The 13,998-nt window shown below is 42.3% G+C and overlaps 2 long non-coding RNA genes across 43 annotated transcripts in view; one reads left to right on the top strand and one right to left on the bottom strand.

The window, feature by feature from the left end:
* The window catches only part of LOC146404854 (uncharacterized), a 1,116,837-nt gene that overhangs the window by 485,885 nt on the left and 616,954 nt on the right, over window positions 1-13,998 (top strand). The gene's annotated exons all lie outside the window — the stretch shown is intronic.
* Window positions 1-13,998, bottom strand: part of LOC102165712 (uncharacterized) — an 846,917-nt gene that overhangs the window by 508,369 nt on the left and 324,550 nt on the right. For 20 of the 40 annotated variants that reach the window (XR_014842098.1, XR_014842099.1, XR_014842094.1 and 17 more), the window contains one exon: window positions 8,132-8,212. This is a non-coding gene — a long non-coding RNA (uncharacterized LOC102165712). Of the gene's footprint in view, window positions 1-8,126; window positions 8,213-8,374; window positions 8,439-13,998 lie in introns of all 40 variants that reach the window. The other 20 variants (XR_014842123.1, XR_014842136.1, XR_014842100.1 and 17 more) reach the window with 2 other exon arrangements.

Raw genomic sequence — 13,998 nt, 5'->3', positions numbered from 1 at the left:
TGCTGAAATGCTGGATAAGCACAAGGATCACTGAAGCACAGGACTCAAACGCTCACAACCGAAAACCTGAAACATCAAGAGTTTCTGGAATTGTTATTATAATCAGCAATCACAGTAAACATTGCCACAAGAGACACCAGCTAGTACTGGAAGACAGACAGTATAAATGTGACACCGTATATAGCTTATCTACATATGTTTATTTTTTAACTATATTTTTTTTTAAAAATCTGGAAGTATACAGATTGATCTATATTTTAGATAGGTAGATGGATGGATAGATAGATACATATCATGAGGAAAAGAGGCTGTGATGTGGAATTATTTTTCCTTTTTTTTTTTTGCTTATTTGTATTTTCTAATTTTTCTAAGAGGAACACACAGGAATACGAATAACTTCAATTCTCATAAAAAATAAAATACTCAGTGTAAGAGGCATTCCTGTGCAGAAGTGACACCAGAGCATAGGTCTGTTACCTCTATCTACTCGCCCCATAATGGGCTGCACAAAACTGCCAGGCTCGTGTGTCCTGGGGATTATGCTCTGGATCATCTTGCTTATTTAGCAAAATTTTCAAATCAGTCAATTGTCCATATAAAAGTTGATTAAAGGGCTCATTCATTATACTGAATTTAAGGTTGCTTATTCCTGTGCAACTGGAATAACAATGCAAATAAAATACAGAGCCTGCATTGCTCTCATCATTCACATCTATCCAAGCTAATTAAAAATAGATTTTTTTCTCCAATTGTTTTGTACTCAGAAAAATTAAGGTTCTTGTTTGTTCTCTTTGTACCACCAAGAAATAGCATGTACCTGAAGATTGCCAACCTTAAAATATGGTGCATTTAAGTCTTAGAAACTGGAACTACATTTAGTTTCTCATTTTTTCCATCTTTATTTCATTGTTCAATGCCAAAATGTTCTTTGGAGAGTACACAGAATAAAAGACCACATCCATTTCCAACAACTTACAGAAGAGTGTGAATCTCAATGAGCTTTGCAAAGGGCACAGTGGAAGAGAAATACTTTTGAGTGAATTACTATGAAAAAAAAATGCAGTATGTGAGAACTTCTGTTTGACAGTTTTTGACTGAAAAATTATAAGGTATCCATGTTATTTCTCAAAGTAGTCATTTTCTACAAATTAGACACTGGTTCAAATACTCTTTTTAAATGGCATTGCTTGGAGGTAAGCTTTTTCTGGGGGGAAAAAAGCCCCACTAAAGTATAGTCTGGCATTATCACTGGCCTAATGGTCCATTAGCTTTACACACCATAATTTAATAAAAAGGATTTTAGAAAACTTTCAAAGCAATGTGAGTGAGGAGGTGGGAGGGTGGGTGGGAGATGAGAAGGATAAATGAGGCATGCTGCCGTGGTATTATTTTAGCAGATTTTCCAAAAGAAATTATTTGAGCTCATTCTTAGCTTTCAAGGCATCATTTGGAAAATATATGCTGCCTTTGAATGAAATGCAGAATTTTAGATTAATATATGTCCTTCTGTTGGAGTGAAATAAAAAAATCTTGGTTTCTATAAATATTACCTATCTATGAAACTGGCATTTTTCAGGCCACTAAATCTAAGAGGTCTTACCCAAGGTCACTGTGGAGGCAGGATTTTAGCCCCATGACCTTTCATCCCTGAATATCGACTATGTTAGTTGTGTCATTACATACAGCATATGTAATTAAGGTGCCTAATCAGTTGACCAAACTAGGGAAATTATCCTGGAGTATTCAATGAGCCTAAGCTAATCATGAGATCTTGAAGGCAGAATTCTGGAGTTCCTGTCATCGCACAGCAGAAACGAATGTGACTAGTATCCATGAGGTTGCGGGCTCGATCCCTGGTCTCACTCAGTGGGTTAAGGATCTGGCATTGCCGTAAACTGTGATGCAGGTCAAAGATGCAGCCCAAATCTAGAGTGGCTGTGGCGTAGGCCAGCAGCTGTAGCTCCAATACAACCCCTAACCTGGGAACATCCATATGCCGTTAAGTTCAGCCCTAAAAAGCAAAACAAACAAACAAAAAAAGAATTCTTTCTCTGGCTGGTAGCAATGAAGAAGTCAAAGATTCAAAGAATGAGTAGTACTTGCTATGCCATTTTTTATTTGAAGATAAAGGGAGCCCATGTTAAGTAAATAAGAATCTCAGCTCTACCATATCAAGCAACTGAATTCAGCCAACAGCCTTAATGAGTTTAGAAGTGTAATCTCACCCCAGAACTTCTGAATAGGAGTCCAAACTAGCCAGTTTATTGATTTCAGTCTTGTGAGGCCCTGAGTAGAGGATGCTTCTAGGCCACACTTTCCCTAAACTTCTTTAACCTTTTTTTTTTTTTTTTTTAATGGCCACACCTGCAGCATATGGAAGTTTCCAGGCTAGGGGTCGACTCAGCACTGCAGCTGAGGCCTGCACCACAGTGACAGCAACACCAGCTCTAAGCCACATCTGCAACCTTCACCACAATTCGTGGCAATGCCAGATCCCTAACCCACTGAGCAAAGCCAGGGATCAAACCCACATCCTCACAGAGACTACACAGGGTCCTTAACATGCTGAACCACAATGGGAGGTCCTTTACCTAAACTTCTGAACCATAGAACTGTGAGATGATAAGTGCCAAGTTTATAGAAATCTCTTACAGCATCAATAGAAAATGAACGCAGTCACACAATGAATAAGAGGTCCAGTCGCTGGGTCAGCCCTGGGCTGACTTTCAGTCCATACTCTTAGACATCACACTGTTAACCACCCTCCCCGCCTGGTGGACCAGCACACACCACCATCTCTGTCACTGCCCCCTGGATGCCTCTCTCACCCAGGACCACTGCCCCCACCCCCCTTAAGTGATGCCAAGGGCATCAATGCAGCCACATGCTCACAAGCCTCCACATAACTGCCTTCTACCACCACAGCAGCTCCAGGACCCTAGATGTTGAACCAGCAGTGCCTTTAGGTGGCTCCACTGCAGTTGGGAGAGTATTCTGGGCTCTTCTTTTAACCCCAATGTTGAGCATTACAGCTTCGCCAGGATTAGACAATATTTTAGTCTGTGTAATATAGCAGAAAGAATATGGGCTCTGGAGTCCATATCTAGAGTTTATCCTTTACCAGCTACATGACTTGGGCAAATTATTTAACATCTCTGAACCTGTACCCCCACTGTAAAAGAGAGGTAAAAATGGTTCATCCCGCTTGAAAGATCTGTGGGGACCACTAAATGAAATATTCATTACATGCTTAGTATAGTTCCTGGCAGGCAATAAATGCACAATTACATTATTTTTTGTTTTTTTCCTTCCTACTCCTCATCATCAGGCATACTATGGTGCTTCCTCTTTTCCTACCTATTCAGTAAGTTCACCCAGTGAAAACTCACACCCTCTTATCACCTTAGAATGCCTTTCACGGGTTCTTTGGTTCAGTGATACCCAGACTTGCTTGTTTTTAAGAAATATCTAAAGTACTTATTAAAAGTACAGTTTCACAGGCCCCATATCCGAAGCTTATCTTTCAGGAAGTCTTGGGTAGGAAGTCAGGAAGGCTCCAGAAATCAGCATTTTTAGCAAGGGCTTCACATGACTCTTATGAACTGTTCTGGTTAGGAAGTAGGGTCTACATAATCCTGGGTGTTTCTAGCCACTGATAATGGTTGTAGAGAGAGCCTCGTGTGCCAGGATATTAAAAAGAGAAAGAAAGGAAGAAAGAAAGAAAGAAAGAAAGAAAGAAAGAAAGAAAGAGAGAGAGAGAGAGAGAGAGAGAGAAAGAAAGAAAGAAAGAAAGAAAGAAAGAAAGAAAGAAAGAAAGAAAGAAAGAAAGAAGGAAGGAAGGAAGGAAGGAAGGAAGGAAGGAAGGAAGGAAAGGAAGGAAGGAAGGAAGGAAGGAAGAAAGGGAAAAGAAAGGAAGAAAGGGACAAGAAAGAAAGAAAGAAAGAAAGAAAGAAAGAAAGAAAGAAAGAAAGAAAGAAAAGAAAGAAAAGAAAGAAAGAAACTTCTAGTGTCACCCCAGGCACTGTCACAGGATACTGGAGATTTTATTAGGAAAAGATACAAGCATTCCCCAGTTAAAGCAAAGTTTGCAAAAAGCAAATGCATAGGCTGTTTTTTTTTTTATTTTATTTGTATAATGATTTTTTTTTTCCATTATAGCTGGTTTACAGTGTTCTATCAATTAAGAAAGTGTTCCTTCCACCACACTCTATGTCATTCAAAGTGGCTGGTTAAAGTGAACATTATTTGGAGAAGGGATAAAACCAGAGCTATTATGCCATGCTGTGCTAGAGCACACAGCAGGCAACAAAGTATCAGCCTTACTAACAATACCTGGCACAAAGGAAACACTCAAATGGCTACTGATTTACATAAATCCTGACCCAGTGTGTATAGCTAAGTGAGTAACAGACCAGAGATGCTGCTTTACCTCTTTGTTGACTGCAAGAGGTTTGTAAACACCTGCAAGTCACTCTACATCTTGCAAGGGTGTAGACTCCAAGGATCATAGATAATGGTGAATTTATAAAATTTGCCAAAAGAAGATATTTTTGTATTATTTTCTTTATGAAAGCTCCCAAATTCGATAAGCTTCAAGCTCCATAAAACCTGGGTTTACCACCATAGCTCTTCAAATAGGGGTGGAACTGTGAAGAGCACAGGAAAGTAGGATGGTTAAGACAGCCATGCCCTCCTTGCAGCCTGGAGCCCCCAACAGGTTACTCTCTGAGCGAGTTAGCAAACTGTGGGCCCCTGCCTCAGGCACAACTGATGCCCTCTTCTCCACACCTGGCCAGCAGTGCCAAGCTCCTACGCTGGCCAGATTCCAGAAGCTATAAGAAGTCAAGGAAGACCCTCCACCAGCCCTGCCACTCCAATTCCTTTTCACTGTCCCAGGGCTTGTGGTCTCTCACCCCTAACTCCTCCCACCTATGCCAATTTCATTCTGGCCCCAGTCTGGGGTCCCCACTCCAGCCTCCACTCAATGATCATGCTCTCTAACCATAAAAAGCAAGGTGGCAACTTAAAAAATGCTCATGCACAACCAGGGCTCTGCAAACATTCTGTGATTTAATTTGAAATATTTGCTTTATGTAATTTGTAGATTTTAGCTATTGGACTAAGATCACTCACAGAAAAAAGTTTGTAATTTACTGCTGTTTCTCTGGGTTTTTTTTTTTATTACTGCATAATTAAAACCTACTGTTAGCTAGCACTGTGGGAAAATGTTGGTGTTATGCAGTGTGCATTTTAATTGGCTATATGACCACCATCTCTTCTTCAAGCAGCCCTGTGTCTCTGCAGTAATGCGTGTGCATAATTCTCAGACCCCATTAGGTGCTTATAATCCATGGCCTTGCAATAAACCTATCATGTTATTTTCCCTGCATATGCTTTCAGAGTAGAGGACCTCGAACTAAGGGCAAACAGGCTCGGGGAAGTTGGTGTTTAAGTGTGAGCAGGTTTGGAGGAAGCTCAGCACAGAGCATGGGGTTTTTGCCCCTCTGGTTGTAGTCCCTGCAGCCATCAGGGTTTGTTACCAAGATGAAAACATGAGCCAGCAGATTTTCCTTGGTGCTGTTTCTCACAGGAAAAGACAGGGCACTGAAGTGGGCAATAGAGTGAAAGAGGACCTCAGTTTCTTAATAGGATAACTGCTGTCTCATTCTACAGGCTCTTTTTTTTCTAAATGAAGTCTAATTGATTTACAATATTGTGTTCATTTCAAGTGTATAGCCAAATTGTATATATTTTTTAGATTATTTCTGATTATAGGTTATCATAAGATATTGAATATCATTCCCTATGTTGTAACAGTAGGTCCTTGCTATTTTTTTTTTTTTTTACAGTAGTGTGTATCTGTTAATCCCCTACTTCTAATCTACCTCTCTCCCCATGTCCCCTTTGGTAACTATAAGTTTGTTTTCTATGTCTGTGAGTCCGTTTTTGTTTTGTATACAGATTAATTGGTGTTATTTTATAGATTTCACGTGGAAGTGGTATAGTGTTTATCTTTCTCTGACTTCACTAAATACAAGATTCTCTAGATCCATCCATGTTGCTGCAAATGGCAATTTTTCATTGTTTTCTTATGGCTGAGTAATATTGCACTGTGTGTATTTACCACATGCAGGTAGGCTCTTTTGGTCCACAAACATACATCTACACTGTGCCAGTCACTGTGCTTGGCTCTGGGGGTGTAGCAATGAGTAATGCACAGTCCTCGTCCTTAACAAGCTCACATTCTAGTAGGGAAAGAAAAATATAAATAACCACATTGCATCACCACAGGTTTTGCTGGAGCTCTGAGGAATTCTTTGACTTAATGGAAGCAACAGGGTCTTTGAAATCAAAGGGACTAGGAGGGTTCAAATCTCACTCTGCTATGTGTTCAGCTCTATTGCCTTTAGAAAAGCTGCTCCATCAAAGAACAGTGAGTTCCTGATAGCAGCAAAACGCTACCCTGCAGGGCTGAGAGGCTACCCTGCAGGGCTGAGAGGCTCCAAAGCAGCAAGGAGGGAGTGATTGCTCAAAGGACCCTCCCCTGTGCTCTTTCCAGCTCCAGTTCCCCTTATAGCAGAGGGGTGGTGGGGATCCAGTGACAAAGATTCAAAGTGGTAGATGTCAAGTACTTGGTATAGCGGTTAGCGTGTCATAGGCATTTGACAGACAGCAGTTATCACTGCTGACAAATATTAGGGAAACACCATCTCTCATGTCCTTGGGCTGTTTCAGTAACCACCAAACTCCAGTCGCTCCTCCCCCTGAGCCTCCTTTAAGCATTCCAGGAGAGCTCCTTCTGCAAAGCAAAGCTGACCTGCTCAGGATCTGCTTTAAAGGCTGAGTAGCTCCACCCCACCCCACCCCACCCCACCCAGAAGAAATTCTATCTTTTTGGCAGAGTGGGGGGCAGCACAGTGTCCCCTGCCTTCCTCTCTAGCTCTCTGCCCAGCACCCCTCCCACCACGCTCCCTTTGTCCTTGCAGAGCTGGTTCCTTCCTTGCCCAGCCCTCCTGCCTCCTGATTTTAGACATTCTGTTCCCACAGTTGTTCAAATGCTTGTTCAAATGCCCTTGAGAAGCCATACTCCAGCCATCATCATGTCCTACACAACTACTAACAGAATCCAACCACCCCCACTCCCCAACTGCTCTCTCTGCTTTCCTATTTGCCCCTCTCTAATCCAATCTCCAAGATGCAGCCAGGCTGGTTTTTCACACACTACTCCCCTCATGGCTCTTGCCTTCTTAAAACCTTCAGTGGCTCTCCTCTTGTTGTACTAGAGTGAAATTCACCTCCAGACCATGGCCTGCGAGGCCCTGACCTGACCCCTCACCTTGTCCCACCTGCTCGCTGCCTTCAGCCACACTGGCCAGTCTGCAGGTCCTCCAACCCTGAGCCCTCACCTCCCTCACACGTGCCCCAGCCTCTGTTTCCAGAATATCAGACCCCCATCCTCCGTGGGCCTCACTGCTTGCTCAGACTTTCCAGCTCTGCGCCAGGGCCACGCCCTCTGGAAGCGCTTTTCTACCTCCCCACAGGGAATCATGGCGCAGGGATCCTCTGTCATCAGACCCCATTCATTTCCTTCATAATATGAATTATCACCCGTAATTACTTAATGACTTTTTGACTTTTTCCCCCCTAGATTGTAAATTCCGAGAGGACTGAATCTTAGCCCTGTGCAGGAAGTCAAGAGCCCCTCAGAAACGTCTGTGGAGCAAATGTCCCTGTGAAGGTTTCCCGCTACTGGCCACCCTCCCCCTGCGCCCATCTGCATGACACACCGCTCTGTCGCATTTTGTCTGTCAGTCAATCTCTCCCCACAAGAATGGGAGCTTCTTGACACCAAGGCTATTCTTCTGTGTGTTCCCAGCAGAGCAAAACCTCCTGCCTCCACTCCCACGTCTGCCATAAAGATTAATTCATGAAGACACAATGCTCCTAAACCTGCAGATAAAAATGTGAAAGCCCAGCCTTCAGAAAACATTGCGAAAAAAATGCAAAACAAAAAAAAAAAAAAAAAGTTCAACTTTACTGAATATACCGAAAATGCCTGCAATCATTCAGTGGTCAAACCAAGTATTTAAGTTAAGTGATACTGGCACTAAATAGCCATAACCTACCTTACCCTTGAGAGGGCTTCAGCCTGGTTTTCTACTGGCACTGAAGCCTCCGATAACCTGAGGAGTGGAAAACCTTGTCCAGGGACCTAGAAGAAGAAAAAAAGGATGAAAAATATTAGGAGAAGTGTAAGGAAAAGAGGGTATAAAGGGCAAAAAGAGGCAACACGGTGGGTTACAAAGAGCTGAGCTCTGATGACTCTGTGGATTCATGCCCCCTCTGCTTTCCCCCCACCCCACTCACATCTGACCTCAGGCAGGTCCCGTGGCTTCTTTAGGTTGAAAAACCAAGATGAAGTTGCCCAGCAGGTTGTCCTGAGGATTAGGAATGAAAAGCATGCACAACATGGAAGTGGACGCACCCAGCAGTCAGTGTTCACAGCCTCTGTTCACTTGTATTTGCTCATCCAAGTATTTATCCAATGCCTACTATGTGCCGCAAACTGCTGCGGCAATAAAGACAGCAAAAATGAACATGTTTTCACACCCCTGGAGTCTACAGTCTCTTTGGGGGTATAAATATCCACATAATCAAAGGTAAACATGCACGTGTTTACAGAGATGATACCATGAGCATCTGTAACCATGGAGGAGGCAGCGTCCTGGGCAGGCTCTGCAGCCGGCTGGCCCCAGTCTGACTTTCAGCACCACCACGTGCTACTGGTAAGTGATTTGACCTTGGGCAAATCCATGTACCTACCTCCTTATGTTTCTGTTTGCTTATGTAAGAGATGGGTAACAGTAGCACCTACTGCATAGGGTTATGATGAAGATCGAATGAGCCAGTCAATATAGAGAGGGCTGGGGCTTGATAACCACCATATAAGGATTTGCTGTTTCATTATTATTACATTGCCTAATTGGGGCAGTAAAGAAGGATTCCTAAGAAGTAACATCTGAGCTGAGATGTTCAAAGATCAGTCGTGTTAACTGGGTGAAAAGAGGGAGTTAACTAGGTGAAATGAAAGGGGGAAGAGTGTAAGCAAGTGTCCACAGGTGAACAGGATAGCAGCAAATCCCAGGAAATAATAACAGGCTACTAGGGCTGCAGTTGAGAAGTGAAGTCAGATGAGGCAGGACTTGGAACGTCAGGAGTTTCATCTTTATCCTACAGGCAACAGGAGCCGCTGGGTTTATTGAGCAGGCAGAACATCACTCTAAAAGGAATGGATGTGTGTATGTGCATAACTGAATCTCTCTGTTGGACAGCACAAATGATCACAACATTGTAAATCAATTCTACTTCAATAAAACTTTTTAAAATGAAAAAAAAAAAAAAGAACATCACTCTAACTTCAGAGTAGAGACTAGTGAAGGGACAAAGTGAATGCAGGTACGCCAGCTGGAAGTTTCCTGTAAAGATCTGAAAGAAATAGGCTGACATGGACAAAAGGGATGGTAATCCAGATGATAAGGCATGGAACAGGTTTAAGAGATGTTTCGAAGATAAAACTGACAAGACTTGGTGACAGGGCAAGAGACAGAGAGAAGAGAAGCAGAGAGGGACATCCAGCGTGGATCTGAGATACCTGGCTTGCAAAACTGGATGGATGGTAGACCACGCACAGAGATGGAAATGGGGGACCATGGTGCAGATCTTCACAGGAGTAGCATGGAACGAGACAGAGGTCAGGGGTGCCATCCAAATAACAAAGTGTGTGAGTGATCTGAGGGCAAGGAATCTGGGTGCCCTTCCCTTGGAGAAGTCACTCGACCTGTACATTTCACACTCCATTACTAGTTCTGTGGACAGAGAGAACTGGTCATCTAAAGGTCATTCCTATTCAGCCAGGGGATGCAGTCATGTGAGAACAGTGTACACTTAACCTCCTCTGTCTAGCCCAGACAGTCTTACACCTCAGGCCCCTCTCAGCAGCCTGAGACCAGCAAGGGGAGAAAGAACAAGGTTCTAAATAGATGGCCCACTGGAGCTAAGAGATGACTGTATCTTCATAGGGAACCAGGATAAAACCATGCTCGCCTTGGTGTTCAAGGAATCCAGGTAGGTTGTCATAGAAACAGTCAATGGATTTTCACTCATTGTTATTTCCAGCTAACCCTTGCTTGAGCATTTATGGTGTGCCAGGATCTTCATCTACACTATCACCTTCACACAGCACTATAGTGACAGGAAGAATGATCCAGAGAGAATAACTTACCCATGAGAGAATAACTGACACAGCTCCTGAGTGACAGAGCAGGAATTTGGACCCAAGCCTGCCTGACTCTGAGGCTGAACTTTTTTAACCCTAGTGAATTTCTTTGACTTAAGCAGAACTTCAGCATTGACTCCTATATTCCAAACAAGCATTTCCACGTAGTTAAACACATGTAAGGTGAAGCCCTTGGCCACACACTAGAACAAAGCTAACTGGCCTCTGCAAATATTAAAACTATGACCTTGTCCTTATTTGATCCTTCTGTCAATGGAGTGCTTAAGGCAGACAAACTTGCCGTCAAATGGCTATCAAGCGTTTTATTTCCCTTCCAATTGTGTAGGTTGCTTATTTATTCAAAGAGCTCAGCCTTTCAAAATAAGCTACTGGATGGAAGAGAGACAAGTAATGCTTCTACATATTATCAAATGGAAAGGCTTTTATAGAGTTTGCCAAGGACTTAAAAGGCAGAAGGTAGGGGGCTAGAAACCTACCTTCAGAGATGTGCACAACCAGCTCCCAGGTCTGGCCCTCAGAAATGGGCTGCCTCTACTGTCCCTGCCACGTGCTCACACTGCCACCTGGTGGACATCATACACATCTTCACATCCACTAACAGTCCACCTGGAGATCCACACAGCCTATCCTGAAGATTGATTACTCACACTTTATCACCTCCTTTTTGCATTTTAAGATGTCAGACCCAAGATGAATTTTTATTTTCTAACCCAAAACTCTTCTCAGCCTGATACAAAACAAAGGCAAGTAGGAACTCATGTGATCTCTGGTGTTGGTGGAGGGGAGCCAAGAGTACAGAGGAACATTGTGTGAGGGGTCCAGTGTGTGTGTGTGGGGGGGGACTTGTGATGATACCTGGGAGAGCCTGCTGCACCTGTGAACCCAGCTGTCTAACTTTCAGAATCTTGATGCTCTTTGGCCACAACCCTAATGACAGAACCTCCCCAAATCCCTTTTAAATAGAGTGAGTATATTTTTCCCTGCATATTTTCTTTTCCTTTAAGCACAGCTTGTATAGCTAAGGGCAGGGTGAGCTTCCAGCTTCAGAACATAGTACTATTATTTTATAAGACCACAGGCAGCAGTCTTTCTTTTTAAAAGAATTTCAATCTTCCCCTTTCATTCACTCACAGCATGAAAATAAATTACTGTGCTTGAGCATTTTAAAAATTAAAGGCTTAGATGGTGCATGCTGATCAAAAGCTGATCTTCAAATACTTATTTTCATCAGCTATTACATTTTTTAAGCTGTCTTTTTCATTTTTCAAGTTGTCTTTTTCATTTTTCTTGGATTTACCTCATGCGGCATTGTGTAGATGCAATGGACTGAAATGTGTCTGTCATTCCAAATTAGCTGGAGGCTAAACCCCATTCCGTTTAGATAAGTTTGGAAGAGAAAGATGGGTTAGAGAGTATTAGGGGTAAAATTCAGGGACTTACCTAGTGACCCATCCCTCAAATGTTTAAGGTTCAACAACTCAAATAAATTTAGAATCATTTTCTGAATCCATCTTCCAAAGGAGGACCCTGAAAGATTTTTGCTTTCCAGACTTCCAGAACTTCCTGAATAACAGAAGAAAACCTAGAGTTTCCTAGCCAGTTTTCAGACATTTTGTATGGTTCCCTGAAGCCCTGATTTAATACACACAATTGAAACCATACAGCCAGTCTCTCCCCAGATGGTCTCACTTATTCCTAACTCCCAAGTCTGTGTCTTTAGTTTCCAGTACTCACCTAAGGTCTAGACCCATCTCTCTAACAACCCACTAAATATTTCATCCTGGATGTTTCACAGGCATGTTAAACTCATGGCGTTTAATCCCAATCTTGGACATCTGGACTCATCTCCCAAATCTGCTCTTCCTTCATATAATCATCCCATTTAATGGCAAAACTGTCCATTCAGGAGTTCCTATTATGGCTCAGTGGTAATGAACCTGACTAGTATCCATAAGGATGTGGATTCAATCCCTGGCCCCACTCAGTGTGTTAAGGATCCCGCATGGCTATGAACTGTGGTGTAAGTCACAGACACGGCTTGGATCCCACATTGCTGTGGGTGTGGTGTAGCCCAGCAGTGCAGCTCTGAATCAGCCCCTAGCCTGGGACCCTCCATATGCCATGGGTGTGGCCCTAAAAAACAAACAAACAAACAAAAAAGAACTATCCACTCAGTTATGTAAACCCAAACCCCAAATGTCTCCTGATACCCCCACCCTTTATGTATGATTGATCTTAGTCCTGTTAACATTGACTTCCTAACAGAACTATTTATTCCTTTCTCTCCAGCTATACTGATGCTGCCTTTTCACTTGGACTGTTGAAACAGCTTTGCAACACTTCTCCATGCTTAGTGCTGTTGCTTACATCCTTTATATTTAAAAATACAAAACTCATCACTTCCTTGATACCACAATCACAATACATAAGAGGAAAAGTTGACAAATTGGACTTCCTCAAAATTTAAAACTTTTGCACTGAAAAAAGATCCTGTCAAGAGGACAAAAAGATAAACTATAGACAGAAGAATTCATAATCATATCCAAGAAAGGACTCATGTCTAGAACATATAAAACTCTCAAAACTTAACATTAGAAAAACAAATAATTCAACTCAAAAATGATCAAAAGACATGCACAGATATTGCACCAAAGAGTATATGCAGGGAGTAAATAAGCATCATAAATCATTGGAAAATGCAAACTAAGACCACAATAGGATATAACTACACCTATCGGAATGGCTAAAATAAAAAATAATGATAATGCCAAATTCAGGGGACAATATGGAGAAACAAATCACCAATGAGAATGTAAAATGGTTTAGTCATGCTGGAAAATAGCTTGACATTTCTTTTTCTTTTTTTTCTTTATATGGCAGGGCTTGTGCCATATGGAAGTTCCCAGGCTAGGGGTCAAATTGGAGCTGCAGCTGAGGCCTATACCACAGTCACAGCAACACTGGCTCTGAGCCACATCTGTGATCTACACCACAGCTTGCAGCAACTCGAGATCCTTAACCCACTGATGGAGGCCAGTGATAGACTCTGCATCCTCATGGAGACTATGTCGGATTCTTAACCAGCTGAGCCACAATGGAAACTCGGACATGTCCTTTTTAAACTAAAATGGGCTTACACCAAAAGACCCAGCAGTGGTACTCTTGGGCATATATTGCAGAGAAATGAAAACCTTAAATTTCTTCACACAGAAATTTCAACACAAATATAGCAGCTTTACTTGCAATACCCAAAACTACGCAAATGCCTTTGATAAGTGATGCTTGAGCAAAGTGTGTACAGACACCCCACGGAATACTACTTGGCAATAAAAAGGAATTAACTATTGATGCAAGCAGCATCTCGGATGAATCTCAACAGAATTATGTTGAGTGGAAAATGTTTATGTCAAAGGGATGTATTTTACATGATTCAATTTATGTGAAATTCATGAAATGACATAACTATAGAGATGAAGAACAAATTAGTGGTTACCACGGGTTAGAAATGGGTGAGAGAGAAGATGGGTGAGGCTATAAAAGGCTATCATAAGCTTGCAGTAATGGTACAGTTAAGAATCTTGATTTTAAAGAGAAAAGAGTTCCCGTCATGGTTCAGAAGAAATGAATTTGGCTAGTATCCATGAGGACACAGGTTTGATACCCGGCCTCACTCAGTGCATTGAGGATCTGGCATTGCCATG

This window comes from Sus scrofa, chromosome 3 (genome assembly GCF_054392235.1).
Source record: "Sus scrofa isolate SSC_HxYL_T2T_F1_AM1 chromosome 3, Sscrofa_HxYL_maternal_Yorkshire_Landrace_v2.0, whole genome shotgun sequence".
Taxonomy (NCBI): domain Eukaryota; kingdom Metazoa; phylum Chordata; class Mammalia; order Artiodactyla; family Suidae; genus Sus; species Sus scrofa.
The sequence above is the reverse complement of the archived record's forward strand: the minus strand, read 5'-3'. Positions and strand labels throughout refer to the sequence as shown.